General features: G+C 40.4%; 1 protein-coding gene across 7 annotated transcripts in view; it reads right to left on the reverse strand.

The window, feature by feature from the left end:
- RALYL (RALY RNA binding protein like) overlaps window positions 1-12,592 on the reverse strand; it is a 386,784-nt gene extending 374,192 nt beyond the window's left edge. The window contains exons 1-2 of one of the 7 annotated variants that reach the window (XM_064507356.1): window positions 12,305-12,592; window positions 11,328-11,414 (exon numbers count right to left, since the gene is read on the reverse strand). The gene's annotated coding sequence lies outside the window, so the exon portion shown is untranslated. The remainder of the gene's footprint in view (window positions 1-11,327; window positions 11,415-12,304) is intronic. The other 6 variants (XM_026109477.2, XM_026109476.2, XM_026109480.2 and 3 more) reach the window with 6 other exon arrangements.
- Between the last annotated feature and the right edge of the window lie 2,700 nt (window positions 12,593-15,292).

Consider the following 15,292-nt stretch of genomic DNA (forward strand, 5'->3'; position numbering starts at 1 on the left):
GTTATCCAGGTTGGGTACCCCAGCAAATTGTTCCAAACAGCTCTTTGGAGGTGCCTCCTTTTCAGTATTGACTGCAGAGACCCTCACTACCAAGTTCAGAAGCTTTGAATATCCTGATCAAAATCTAAACGGTAAGCACAATATACGTGACAAACTTTAATACCAATTGAAATCAAAAGTTTCTATTCAAATAATAAGGCAACAGTCAGTGTTTACTTTGCATCTTTTAAGCAAATGTAAATGAAGTCCTCCTAAATGTTGATAAAATTTGACATACAAAAATAAAAAATGCCTGAAAGAAGATATTATTTTCTTGCAGTTTTATGTAATGTATTTTTATTTACTGGAATGTGTGTATCTAGATATACACAATACATAATAGTGTTTTCTACTGGTTTCCTGTAATGACTTCTTAGGATATAAAATTTATTTCAGCCTTTTGGACCTGATCATTCTGCTCTGGACCTGTTCCACCACCAACTGTAAGGCTAGATGTTATCATCTTTCTTCACTCAACAATCATGATTTATTATAATTTAAAGTAATTAATTAGGAATTCTTAATATTTGTTATTTAAAAGATTAAGTCTGCTAATTTGCTAGTAGACACTGTTTTTGTATTGGCTCAGTGGTAACCCTTTGTCTTTTTTGTATTAGGCAAATTGGTATAGGGAAGCTGTTGGACCAATTTAAGCTCTACACTTAGGAAATACCTTCTTAGAAAGACCAATTACTGGATCTACCCATTCTATTAACACTCCTAAATCAACCTTGTCACATAGAAGGGATTCCTGGCAGGAATAGCTGTGAGGAGGCAAGAACGCAGGAAGAATGTAAAGCGGTCTGGCCAAAGAGTCCTTTTAGTGCAAGCACATCTCCACCTTCGCAGTGGCTAACCGAGTACCTTCCAGCCAGGGAAAAGATCCGGATTCTGAGAGCAAGCAAAGTGCTGGACCAGCACGGAGGAGCAGTGCCACTGTTTTTCACTTGTCTGCCAGTCTCACTGCAGGAGCAAAAACGAGCTTGCATTTTTTAGTCTAGTGGGACTATTTTATCCTACAAAGCTGAATAAGACACTGCAAATTCCAAGCTAATTAAAAATTATGAATAGTTCATACTTTATACTCCTACTAAGATGATAAGGAGTAAGAACAGTCACTGCAAGTAAAGCTTTGAAAGAAGGAGAGGTAAAAAATAAGTAAATAAAGGCCAATAAAAAGCCTGGTTTTGGACTTAGATGAACAAAATTGAAACACAGAGTTACATACATACTGATTTGAAGGGCTCAGTTTGGGTATAAAAGGGACAGATTTTTTTTTTTTTTTTTCTGTCACTCATAATGGATTCATACTTCACTTTCATATTTAAAGATGCAACTAGGAGGGGGGAAAAAAAACCCACTATTTCAGGAACCAGTTGCATGAATAGTGCCATGTCATAATTTGCCAGAAGGGGGTTCTATTTTGTTGTTTGACAGGTTTTTGTTGTTCTGTGTTCATTTTTTAATAAGAAATGCAAATGAAATATCTGTAGCTAAAGTGCTGAAGAAAGCTAAGGAGGTGGAGAGGATGAGGGCTCTGAGCCAGAGGGAAAGGTCAGGAGGAATGGAGGCTACAAACAACCTATTGTTTAGAGCCTTAACTGAACCAGGGTTGATTTTTTTTCCTCCATTTCAATTGCTGTCCCTCCTCCTTCTCTTTTTACTCCTTTCCCCTCTTCCATCCCTCCCCTATTGCTTCCTTTTCTTTCATCCTTCTGAGCTGTGTCGATGCCAGGGGAGAGGTCCAGAGCAGGAGGGAAAGTCCAGTACGTCTGAAATAAAAAAACATTACAAATAAAAGATAAAAAGGACCCGGAAATTCAGATGAATAATTTCAACATTTTTAATTATACTTTCTCTGTTTGTGGCTGAAGACCAGTGTGACACGGGTCTCTATTGTAAAGCTGATTCTAATTTTAAGAGATCTGAAGGCGAAAAGTAGCTGGTCTTACTCTGATAATGATGAATATTTATGTCATTCATTACTATTTGTGATCAAGCATCAAGAATTTCTGAACACATTTTAAAATTCCTGAGATGACACAATATAGAATGTTAACTTGGACATCAAATTAAAAAATAAAAAGAAGAAAGAAAAAAAAGGCATTCCTGATATATCATATTTCCTGAAACTGAACCATAATTATTTTTCTTGTCATATTCCCTTTCATAAGCATGTCTATGAACAGGAATTTTACATTCAGGGTCCCTAGGCTACCCCGAGCACCTTGCAGAGTTAGACCCAGTGACATCAAACAGCAAAACTTGGTTATTCCGGAACTGTTATTGAGAAATTCAGTTGTGCTTTAGTATGTTCTGCAAAGCTATGGTCATGAGACCTTTACATTCCTATGACGAGCACTGTGTTCCTAACGATGATCCCTGATGCACGAATAATCTATAAAAGGAAACGTTACGGTGCATAAATAAAAAAGGAATAGGTAAAGTCTTCATGAAGTCAGCTGAGGATTTCATCCTTGTAAATCTGTTTTAGGTGAATCGTGCTCAGACAATGAATTTTTGAGAGACATTACAAAAACCTAAGATAGAAATATAGATACACTGTGAGGAACAAGTATGAAGGCCAAGTGGTGGTGAAGTGTATAACATGATGCAGTTACTGTAGCTAGCAGTCTACAGTCCCCAGAGTATATTACTGAACTTTTTGAAATAGTTATTTCAAAGTTTTACACTGAGAGCTACAGCTTCTTAATCCCTCTCCTCAAATCTGACAAGTCCGTAAGATTTCTGAATCAGTACAAACTCTTGCAATGTGGCTGTTAGAGCTCACAGCTGCATGTTATTTTCCCACTGTAGTAATATAGTGCTGTTTGGACATATACACTCTTACTAGTCTGAGTTTTGTGCTTATTCATATTATATTAAACAATCCATTTTTAATTTGGACTCAGATTTTATCCAGACTTACACTGTGCTATCACAATTGAAAAGACATGACCTACTCATGCAGCTTAAAGGCATTTGCTTAGACGCTCAGACAATGCCATTTTTGAGGAACAGGACAAACCCTAAGATAGAAACATACATATACTGTATGTCCATATATTTCAGCACCTGTCCAAAATCTTACAGAAAGCCTGAACACACATTCAGGAAAATAGCAGAATTCATAATATGTAGCAAAAGAGGGTGCTATCATAATTTATTAGGTAGTGGCACAAACAGACCAGTGCTCTTGCATCCTGCTAACTGCAAAGTTCTGGGTTTTGATCTAAATCAAGTCACTGAAATAGACTTTAGTTATCTGTTGCCTAAGAGCTGACTTATATGACTGTTAATACTAAGCCTTATAAAATTGCAAACCTCTCTAGAAAATTATTCAATATGAGTGAGTGAAAAAATAAAATCCATTTGGATATTCAAAAATACAGGTTTTACTGGAATCTTTTTATAGTATGCATGTGTATGAGGGTATTAATGGTGTTCCACTAATATTCAAATATTTAACCTATGCTGTCTGGATCACCCCAGTTCATGATGCAATATTTTTGCTATTTTATGTTTAAGAGCCTTTTTCAAGAGACATCTAGAACTTTCAGATTCAGGCCATCTGCTTTTTTTCGATCTATTGATGATGTTTTAACACTGTGACTACATACCTGTATGTGCAAAGTGTAAAGGATTCCATTGCCATCCATATAACTATTATATTTTCAAACATTTTCTAAGATCTCTGAAATGAGGTCCATGATCATACCCAACAGGTGAAGTCCTGCAATTTTAGGCTAAGACTCTGAGCAGAACTTATTGGAGAATCAGGTTACACTAGGATGAGGTTATAAACAGTCAGAAAAATGGGTGAAGCTGTAGAGAAAGGGTGTGAAATCTTGGCCCCACAAAAATCTAGAGCAACTTTGTTAGAGCCTATAACTGGTTCAAACTGTTTAAAAAGACATTTGCATTTCTGTAAAAAATTACTACAGAAATTAAAAAGAAATTCAAGTAAAAACTTAAAGCAATGACAATTCTAATGGCCAGAAAATAATCAGGTTTCAGACAAACATTTAATTAAGAAATTATTTTTTCAACAGAAGAAAGAAAAAGGTGAAATTCATCTCCTCTAACTTTTTCCATCAAAAAGTTGGACATCTCATTTAAACGTCGCATCTATGTGCTCTCTTTCTTCGGTGGAGAGATGCATTTTAAGAAGGCTGTTCATCTACGCTATCCATAGATGCCCCTCTTGGGATGTAATCCATAATTCTCTGGAGATGTCTATATATCTCTGTTGACTACAAAGCCTTGAGCAACCATGTTAGACTTCAACGACTAACTTTTAGATGCCTAAAATGATGACTAGCTTAGCTCAGAAACCTATTTTTTAAACAGCAAGGTTAAGTGAGATGAATCTAGCCTTTTCTGTGAATCACTTTATCAAAAATCTACAGAAAAAAATGTTTTGACAGGAATATTTTGACCAGTGTATCACTGATTTTAACAGGACTAGGGTTTAATTCAATACCTTTTGGTTTATACAACACCCACCACAGCAGGACATATCCTGATGAATGATAACACAGTATGCTTCTCTTGTAAGATAATACACAGTAAAAGTAACAGCACTATGCTGATGAATTATCCTCCTAAAGCAAAAGTGACATAACATCAAAATTTAAATCTAGCTTCAGTTTTCATTGTGCATAATGTATATTAATTGTCTGTGACTCACAAGTGCACAACTAGAAGATGCTAATCTCTTCAGAGGCAATCTATCTTGCACATGTCTCATTTACAGAACTCTCATTTAACTGTAAGCTTTATATGCAAGAACAGAATTACATCCTTCTGCAATTTTAAAAATGTTGATGTGAATTTATCCAGTGCAGAGGAAATTAAAAAACTGACCTACTCTGTAGCACCTCAAGTGTTGGGTTTTATCCTAGCAAATTATTGTAAATATCAGATGAAAAATGAGATCATAAAACTTACATTTTTGGCACTTAAAATACAATATATTGAAGCCTTTTTGTAGGTACCCACAGTAATGAGAAATTTAGTTTTAATTATTGCTATACAGTAACCACATAGTATTTCACAGATGCTGGATGACAGTTGGCATACATCATTTTTTGCTGTTACATAACTTCTATCTTAAAATTTATTGGGTGCAGGATCTTTCAGTAAAATACTGTAATTAGGCAGAACTTTCTCCTTTTCTGTTATAAAGAGGAACTCTATATTACAGATCAAGTTTAGAAACATGATGCTGCAACTACTACATACACAGAGCTTCACTGTAAAATCTGTGAGTTACTCTAACTGTCTTTACAAATGACAAGAGCTGTTAGCATTCAGAAACTCTTGAGAGCAGGCCCTAAACGCAAAGATGCACGAAACTATCATTGTTACATTCATACATTTTATTTTTGCATTTAATTCATTCATATTGTTATATCAAAGAAGATGCCTGGGAAAGATATTACATTTTAGTATATCTAAGCAGAAAAGAAGACCACCATACCATAATCAAGCAGTACTGTTTAAAAAGAAGGACGAGTGTGATCAGCACTGAACTATATGTGCAAAAATAAATCTTTGAATCTAAAACTATTAGAGGTTAACTCTAAGGCAGCCTGAAAATACCACATGCAAGGTATGAAGATGCAATGTGTATATCTTCCAAATCCTAAAATGACCACTATTTAGCAAGTTGTGTCTTATTTGACATAGTTGCTGTTGAACATCTACGTAGAACTCCTCGCAGAAATGGAGACATGATTTTCAGAAAATACTGTCAGTATGCTTGTGCCACTCTTTCCTTCAGACCAAATTTAGCTTTGCTTCAATCAGGTAACGAATCCCATTAATACTTGATTTGGGCCAATTAGCCCTTTTTTTTGACCCTGCACAACACAGACCAAGTATCTGACTACGGAGGAGGATCTTGATAAAAGCAAACAACATGACTGAACAGGCCAAAACAAATTTTGTTGGTACGGGGCACATGCAGAAGACTGGGACCTGACTTTTGACAAGTCATTTAATAACTGCCAAGGTCTGATTAGACCCTTTATTATTAACTGAAGGTCAAAAAATTGTAATGTCCTGTACTGCTTTTAATAACTTATGCCCAAGTGGCTGTGACCAGCTCTCTCAGAGGACCTCAGCACTGCCCACGCAAGAGCATTTGCCACACAAAGCTCCAGCTGTTTGCAGAACTTCTCCAGGTTGGTTACTCAGAGACTACACGTCAGTTCAGGCACTGACAACCAACAACAAGAAAAGTCCACCTGGGAATGGCCACTTATGTAAACCATGTTTATCCAGAGCTTTGTGTATTTTGGGAGAAAGAATCATAAGTGTGCAGTGATGATTAAAAAAAAAAAAAAAAAAAGAAGCCTGAGGAGTGCCATTTATGCGCCACCATGCTCATACTTCCTATCTGTCATCATTCATTCTTACAACAACTACCTCTGCCTCTTCAAGCCTCTCACAGGCAAAATTACCAGCCAAGTCAGAGCAGAAATTACTATGCGTACTGCAGTAACCATGAAAGAACTACATCACAGCAAAAATCTCTGTTTATGAAACTGAAATGCAGCAGCAGAATGACTCTTATGTAATCCTGAGATCATCGAAGGCCAGGATAACATGCAGGAACACTTGGAAGATAGAGGAGTATTGGGGAGGGATTCTGTAGCTTTTTTCAAGTGGCAGTAGATAATACTGGTGTGTATAAATTTACTTTATAATCAACAAAAATGTTGATTAACTAAGCACCGAGGGATAACTGATTAATGTAAGATTTTTGCTAATTCTCTCTCGCAGTAAAAACATCTGCAAAATAACATCTATCTTTCATTCTTTCACTCTATTTATCTCAGAATATCATTATGATAAAAACAAGTTAATCATATTCATGCTGAGCAACTTGAGTTTTACTTAATAATTTCTAGGTTTATTCAACTGTTTGTTTCAGCTGTTGGCAGATGATTCATTGAGACAGAGAAATCACACTTCATTGTGTAAAGATAAAGTTTCCCGGAAAATGGATCCCAAACCACAATCTAAGTGCTTCTGAAAGATTAAGTGTGTTGTAGAGATTATAGTGTCATTTTGAAATAGGAAAGAGTAAAAATGAGAAAAATAAAGGATACCAATTATTCTAAAGTGTGTATATCTGAAACAATAATCTTCAACCCATTTTACTCTAGAAATTGTTCAAAGATCATAAAATAATATTAGTACCTTAACAAAAGTGAAGATGTTATATTGTAATGTTCATACCACTTTAAAATAGCATTTAGTTTTCTTCTGCCAGTTAGTAGGTGTGCTTAAGGAAGCTACAAACTAGTTTAAAATCTATATATCTGGATGACTACATTGACAGTGCCACAGATTACCTAACTTTTCATCAGGAAACAGTCATCTTCGGTCTTCTGCTCAGAAATTCTGTAAGTACTTAACACACAGAGGATTCAGCTCCAGATTCTGATGGAGCATTGCATCATCTAAGAAGAGCAAGTTAAAAACATTCAGCTGAGGGCAGACCTATCAGTCCTTACAATCCTGCAGTTTAAACAGTATTAAGGTCTTTATCGCTTGAAACCTACAATGCAAGGCATGAATAAAATAGGAAAAATTATTCTGTAAAACAGAAATAAGCTGTTTTTAGAGTAATGCATTTTAGCAAATTTAGCTTTTTAGCTTAAAGCTAAAAAATAAGCAGCCTGGGAAGAAACTGTAATCAGGAAAAGATATTTTAAAAAGCGTTGTAGTAAACTTTCACCTTTATGCCTGATAGCAGTCAGTCCTTGGTTCACGTGTACTCATACAACATTGACTCAAGCCCATTTAGGTGCCCCTGACAGGCAGGAATGAAAAATACTAGAACAGTAAGTAGAAGATTTCTGGAGTCTAAAAATTAGAGTGTTGCAGGGGAAATTCCTAACAGTCCTTTGCTGTTTCATTCCAGACAGAAAAATTCAAACTGGTTAGGCAGAGAGAGGGTTTGCTCTACACAAGAGAAAGCCTGTTTTACCAGGAGAAGGCATGTCCACAGTGCAATTCCATGTAGAAATATCTGGGCTAATTTGAGGGCTGGGAGCAGGACAGCCAGGCTTGCAGCTGAGAAGCAGATCAGATCAGCCTGGGCAGCATACGATGTGAATGCAGCTAGCTATTCTGTTTCTGCTATAGCACTGCCTTTTTTAGAGCTAGCCCCAAAATCTCTGCGTGGCACTGTATCACACCACATTGGCCAGCACTAAAAGAGAACCTCTCCTCCAGCTAGCCTAGCAAACAAAAGTTAAAAGGGGATGTGGTTTCTCTCTGAAAATGCACTGTGAAGAGCAGCAGGAGGAAGGTGAGAAGTCAACAGAGAACCTTTCTGTTTAAGGACAGCAATGCCACAAAAACAAAGGAGTACAAACTGACTGAGAAAAAATTTCGGACAGGAACAAGGTTTCCAACTATCTAAAGAGTGAGGCTTTGCATAGCTTTCAAAGAAGTGCAGTGGCACTGGTGCCTGAGGCAATTTTAAAGTGGAACTTGTTGAACCTGAAGAAAAGTAGATCTGCTCAGCATCACAGCAGAATGGAGCTGAGGGCTCCAAAGGCCCTCTAGTCCCATCTCCTATGTAGAAAAATCAGAAGAGATTTCCTTCCATTGTCCATTCAGGCCACTAAGGGGGCTAAAAGCATGTATTTATGAGTCAGTGCTCTCAGCACCATACAGTTAGTAACTTCAGTTCACTTGCCACATTTTTATTTGCAAGGCAATACTGCTAGTAAAAATTAGGGGGAAGAAAAGACCAACTGTTTTCCAAAGCTTTCAATTTACAAGTCTTTATGAATGTAACTTGAATTCCTTAGCTCTCCTGAGAATCAAAACAGATGTGCAAAATCTAAAAGGAGATGTCATTTAAGTCTGGACACTCATCACATTCAGAAGTTATGGCCGTACAAATACTTCTCACACAAAACATAAGAAATGAAATTATATCATTGTTAAAAAAACAAACAAAAAAAAACCAAAAAAAAACAACACTGCAATACAATAGATAAAATTTGTATTCGTCCTTGCTTATTATTCAACCTGAAAGTCGCAAAAAGAATAAGTGTCTTTTACACTATCTATGGCTTTCGAAACATGCTTTCAACAGCATTAGTCATAGCATAACTATGAAAACACCAAGCTGAAACTGATACACCAACCTAAATCCCACTGTGCCCTTCTGCAGGAGGCAGAGGTACCCTCTTACAAAATTAGCTTCTTTATCCCTATTTTAAAGTCCCCAGGCTGTCTGATATATACTAAATGATACAACCTCAAATTTCTGCGTACAAAATGAATGTATGTATATTAGATTACTGTGTGCTACTCAGACAACAGGTGTTTTGTAGATGAAATCTGTATGCTGAAAACAGTGCATCTCTAAAACTTTCTATCTCAGATTTCAGGGCAAGATTAAATGAGCAGAATTAAATCTTCAGTCAACAACTATTTGTACAAAATTACTCATAGACTACACCTGCAATATTTAAAAACAAAAACAAAAACAAAGTTACGTCATTCTGGAAACTGCTGGCCTAGTTATTTTATTTCAATGCTTTAGCAATATCAGAAATGTTTTGCTTACTGGCAGTTCCCCATAATTTAAAGAAAAACTTCAATTTAAAAATGAGGGGGGAAGGAAGTGGAGAGAAGGGAGGAGGATAAAGTTCCAATCTCTGTTGTATGTTAATGGCTTGCTTTCAAATTAAATCATGAAAAATAAGCAGGCTCAGTATTCTTAAAATGTGGATTATTGACCCAATAGATTGTAACTACTTCAAAGTCATCATAATTTATCACACAAGTATCTAGACAGTGTTTTTAGACACATGGATTATTGACCCTATATACTGTCAGAAGTATTCTATCATGTCAGAGCAGAAGGCATGCATGAAAACAAGATGTATGTGCTAAATATTTTTATTGCATTTTGTCTGGAAAAAGTCACTATAAATACATCACAGCTATGTTTCTACACAGACAAATGAATGAATTTATTTTTCAGTGTGACTAATTGTGTGAGAGAATGCTGAAGACTTCTTAAACACACTTTCTACATAAAAGGAAGCTGTTAAGTTACAAGATTGTGAAGTGTTAGAAGCCTCAAACTTCCAAATGCATTTGTAGTCCTATGAATTAGAAATTGGCCACATATTTTTGCTTATATCACGGTAAGCAAGGAAAAGTATTCAGTGGAACATACTTTATTCTCCACATCTGAATACATAGCATATCTTTATGATCACTTATAAATCCCTGAAGTCTGTTTATACAAAATGCATTAAGCAAACCCGTCACAATAAAGTAAACTATAGAGAACACTGCAGATCCAAACATTCAGCACATCAACTTCAGCGTAATGTTGCAGCATATCTCTTTCCGGAAAACAAACAAATGTGTCATCTGGAAAAATATTCCAAATCATGTTTTAGAGAACCAATATCCTGTCTCTACATCAGGGACAGTCTCTGTTAAGCATTTAAGTGCTATCAATGAAAAGTAACAGTTTCTCCTCCAATCCTGAACTCTCAGTGACCGTCACGGAAAGTAACAGTTTCCCATTCCCTGTCAGGCAGTAGCATTAATAATCATCAAAACAAAACAAAACACCTTCAAGCAAATATCCGCTTCTGATATTATCCCAATGAATTTATTCCATAAGAGGCAACCTGCTGCCTTGTTTACGCCTTTTTAATATGAGGAGCAGAAGTTGGATATAAGGGTTTTGCTACCCTTAAGGCTATGGAATATGTCTCATGTGGCAATGAGCCAGCTATCTGAGGGTGCCTCCTTTGCCGCTTCTCACGCAGCTATTTTCTAATGGATAATTTTTAAACAGACACACAGACCCGCAAGTCACCGCAATATAGTGCCAGGGTTTTTGCTTTTGTCTAAAGTCCTGTAAGTATTTCCACTCATAAAAAGGATGTCAAGGTTTCATCCAGTTTCAGTCTGGGGCTTGGGGTTGTTTTTTTGTATGGGAAGTCAGGGGAAGGGGGGTATCTGGATCCCCCCCCACACACACACACTGCCTTCCCTTCCATCCAGCACAGCACATAAAACACCTCTCTTCAGCTTAACCGACCAAGGCTCAATTAGTGTAACATTTTGCACACATCTAAGCAATCAAGAGGCAAGGGTATTCAGTTCAGTCCTCATGTGTATTGCAGAGAATCCTTTAGCTACATGTGGAAAAAGATTTCTTTACCAAAAAAAAAAATCTCACAATGTAATTTACACAGCGTGGAAACGCCTACAAGGAGATGAAGTACCTGCACTGGGGAGATGTTCAGTTGTTCACTTCATCTTCCGTTGACAAGGAAACCAAACCGCACTTCATTCTCCAGGAAAACCTTCCACTGCCATCATTTGAAAATGTATTTATTTGTATATATGTATATCTATCATCATCATCATGATAATAATAACCATCATAAAACAATGCTGGCAAAAGAATAAAAAAGTCAAGGTGCAAAATGTACAAAAGTATGGACATTGCTTCAGCTTTCTGTTTTGTTTTGTTATCTTTAAGGAGGAAAAAAGTATTTAAAAATAATAACTGTAACACGCTGAAAGAAAAGTTCACATTATAAACAGGCATCAAAAACCAAAAAAGAAGAAGAAAAAAAACCCCTGCTAATTGCACTGAGCATCAAAAAAAGAAACAATAACAAAAATAATAAAATTAACATCTTGCTCTGTGGCTTGCACCAGTATTGCAAGATTACAAACTCTTTGTAAACACTGCTGTAAAATGCATTTGTAATTCCCATCTCTACACGAAAAAAAAGCCCAAAAAACACCCAAAAATAAAAATAAAACAACACCAGAGAAAATCCTCTGCAAAAAGAGTTAGAAACATGCCTTTTCTCTTATCTTTAAAAAATAAGCATCATATTTCACACCGCTTTTCTGTGCCACAACAAAACCAGTTGCATATATAGATATATAGCTACTAAATGTATATCAGTTGTTGCTGGACTGGCAAGTCTTTATTATTAATATTATCATTTTTCATTCCCAATGACTCCCAGCCCCAGCAGCATCTTTTGCACACAGTTTAGTAACCATCGCATGCTAAGAAAAAAACTTGTCATCAGCAAAAGATCAAATCCATTTAAACAATAATCAAAGAGGAAGAAAAAAAAGAAGAAGAAGAAGCAAAAAAAACCAAAAACCAAAAAACAAAAAGGAAGAAAAAAACAGGACAAAAAAAGGAGGACAAGAATGTCAGCGGAAAGGTACTCACCGAGCGGGAGTAAAAGGGAGGAATAAAAATGAGAGTTACTATAAAATACAGTATGGCGGTGGAAGAAGGAATGAGGAGCTTTTTTTTTTTTTTTTTTTTTTCCTCCCTCTCCTCTCTAGTCTCTGCCTCCGGCAACCGCCACGTGATCCGCAGCCGGGCGGACTCGCAGGCCGGGAGGGCGCAGGCGGGGACGGGGACGGGGACGGGGACGGGGACGGGGACGGGGCGAGCCCGCCCCCGCCACCAGGCTCCGCGGCGGCCCTGCGCGCTCCGCGCCGCCGCCCGGCCTCAGCAGGTGCCGCTCGCACACACACACTCACACTCGCACACGCACACGCACATGCACACGCGTGCGCGCACACACGCAGCCGGTTGCGCGGGGGAGGCGGCGGGCGGCGCAACTTGCTCGCCGGCGCACCGCGAAGTTGCCGCTCGGCGCGGCGCCCGCCTGTTGCCCCGCGGCCGCGGCGGGTGCCGCCGCCCCTCGCCCGCCCCCGCGCTCTCGGCGGGGACAGGGGCGGTCCCACCGCCGCCGGGTGCGGAGCGGCGCCGGGCTCAGCCCGCGGATGGAGGTGCCGCGCTGCCGGCGGAGGGGCTGCGCTCTCCGCGTGTGTGCGTGTGTGTGTGGTGGGGGCACCCCTCCCACCGCGGGGGTGTGCGCGGGGGAGCGCACCGTGCTGTGTGCGTGTGTGTGTCCCGCCCGCTGAGGTTCGTCGTGGGGGTGCCCGGGGGTCCCCGGCCGCCGCGCGGGGGCCCGTGTGATCGCGGCGGTGCCCGCCGGGGCTCCGCTCAGGCCCCGCGCCCGGGGATGCGGCGCCCTCTCTCCACGACTGCTGCGTGGGGGTGCTCCTCCGGCTGCCAGCTCCGCGTGTGCGTGGGGCTGCCCCCCCTGCCGCAGCGGGTCGGGCTCCGGGTGCGAGGGTATGCCCCTACTGCTCCGGCTCAGGGTTCGTCGCGGGGTACCCTTCCTGGCACCCCGCTCTGCGTGCGGGCACGGGGGGTGCTCCTGCTGCCGCTCCGGCCCGGGGGGGCACATGGGGTTACCGCTCCTGCCGCTCCAGCTCGGGGTGCGTGTGTGCACGGGGTACCCCTCCTGCTGCTCCGGCTGCAGGGGTGTGTGTGCACGGGGTACCCCTCCTGCCGCTCCAGCTCCGGGGGTGTGCATGGCTCAGAGTGTTTCCCTGCTTCGCGCTGGGGCTGCAGTTTCTGTGCCACAACAGTCATGTCAGAGCAGTGTTTCTCCATCTCCTGCCAGAAAGCGTTTCACGTGTGTGGCTGGGGAAAGGAGGACAGGTGCCTGCAGCCCCATCGCATACTCGGGCTGGTTTCTTGGCCTCTGCCCTGCTTCATGCCCACTGCCTCCTCCCCCTCTTTGGCATTCGTAGGGCAGTTACTTCTGTGACAAAGTTACTGGTGGAGGTGGGAGGGAAACCGGGGGGCTGCTGGCTGGGGGCTGCACTCCCAAGGGCAGCCCGCAGCAGCGGGCAGCGCGGAGCAGGGCAGCTGGCTGGTGCAGGGTGAGCCGGGGACCTCCCTGGCACCCTGGGCAGCTGCTTGCAGCCTCCACTTGCTGCAGGGGAAAGGGTTGGAGTTGAGGCCCCCAAACACATCGAGTGATGCCACTGTGTCTCTGTTCATTGGCCAGATAGCAGCTCTCTCCCTTTCTCACTTCATCAGATGAGAAATATTCTAGAACAGCCTGTATGCCGCTGGTGCTGAGAAAGAGTTTCCTCAAGACGCTTGCTTTTCCCTTTTTAGCTCTCCTCGCTTGTCTTATTAACAAACACAGCAGTCGCAGAGAGCAGGCAGCTGGGACTGAGAGTAGCTCTGCTCCGGCTCCCATTAGAAAGCAGACCTGCGCACAGCCCCGCCAGGCCCCGGCCGCGCTGCCTTGGCTCGAATGGCAAAGGTTACGTCTTCAGTTCACCGGCCCCCAAAAGGTTTACAGCTAACAATCTCACCAGAAACTTACTTAATTATCGCTTCAGCAGCAGGAGGAAGAGAAGTGTGAGACATCTGTATGAAATAAATTAATTGAGTAATAGAAGTGCTCCCATAAACCAGGCACTTTGATAGAGGGAGCTATCTAGGCAATGCTCCCTCCTCCCCCACATTCTCCCTCATTCACATTTTGTTTAGACCCGCTCTCTTTTCATCCTAATCGGGAGGCAGGAGACACAGCCAGGTTATTACTCTATACAAATTAACCTGGCCAGTAGAAGGACGCTCTGCTATATAAAAGACTGGTGAGGGCAGCAGCCTGTCTTCCTCGTTTCCTCACACAGGGCATTATCCCTTCCCCGTGACTCTTCTTTCTTTCCTGTCTGGTATCTTTTTACCAGTATTTCTGGAGAATGAAAAGAAATGCTCCTTTTCTTATCTGCTCCCAAGTTCTTTTAGAAAGTAGAAAAAGAACAATGGCCAAAATTTAAAAATACAAAATATATTAACAGTTACATTTGCTTGCTTGCTTTTTATTTTGGCATTGGGGTTGTTTTAGCATTTCATACTGTTCCTAGTTGCTCTCTCCATGCTAAGTTTGGCTCTCAGCTGTAGGGCTGTAAAAACAGAAAAAAATATTAGGAAGTCCTTAAATATACCAAAATGTCCAAGAACAAAGCTGACTGTCCTGTAGGTAGTACAAACTCACGTCTGGTGGCTTTTTGATTTCCACCACCATTCATTCAGTGTAAGTAATTTTGAGCACATATGTCTTCCTGAAATAACCCCTCCTCCCCCCAGAAAAAAACCAACTCAAATATATAAGTTAAAGATGGGGTTTTAGTAATCCGAGGTTGTAAAATAGTTCTGACTTGTAATTTAGGATCACATTGACATATATGTAGGAGACTGTATATATTCATTTTGGACAATATATCTTGTGTATTATTTACACCCTATTCCCTCTACTTTACAAAGTATTTCTCCAGAAATGTGGAATAAGGTAAATATACAAATATATGTTGCATTTTTGAATGTGTATATCTA

Source organism: Dromaius novaehollandiae, chromosome 2 (genome assembly GCF_036370855.1).
Source record: "Dromaius novaehollandiae isolate bDroNov1 chromosome 2, bDroNov1.hap1, whole genome shotgun sequence".
In the NCBI taxonomy this organism is placed as follows: domain Eukaryota; kingdom Metazoa; phylum Chordata; class Aves; order Casuariiformes; family Dromaiidae; genus Dromaius; species Dromaius novaehollandiae.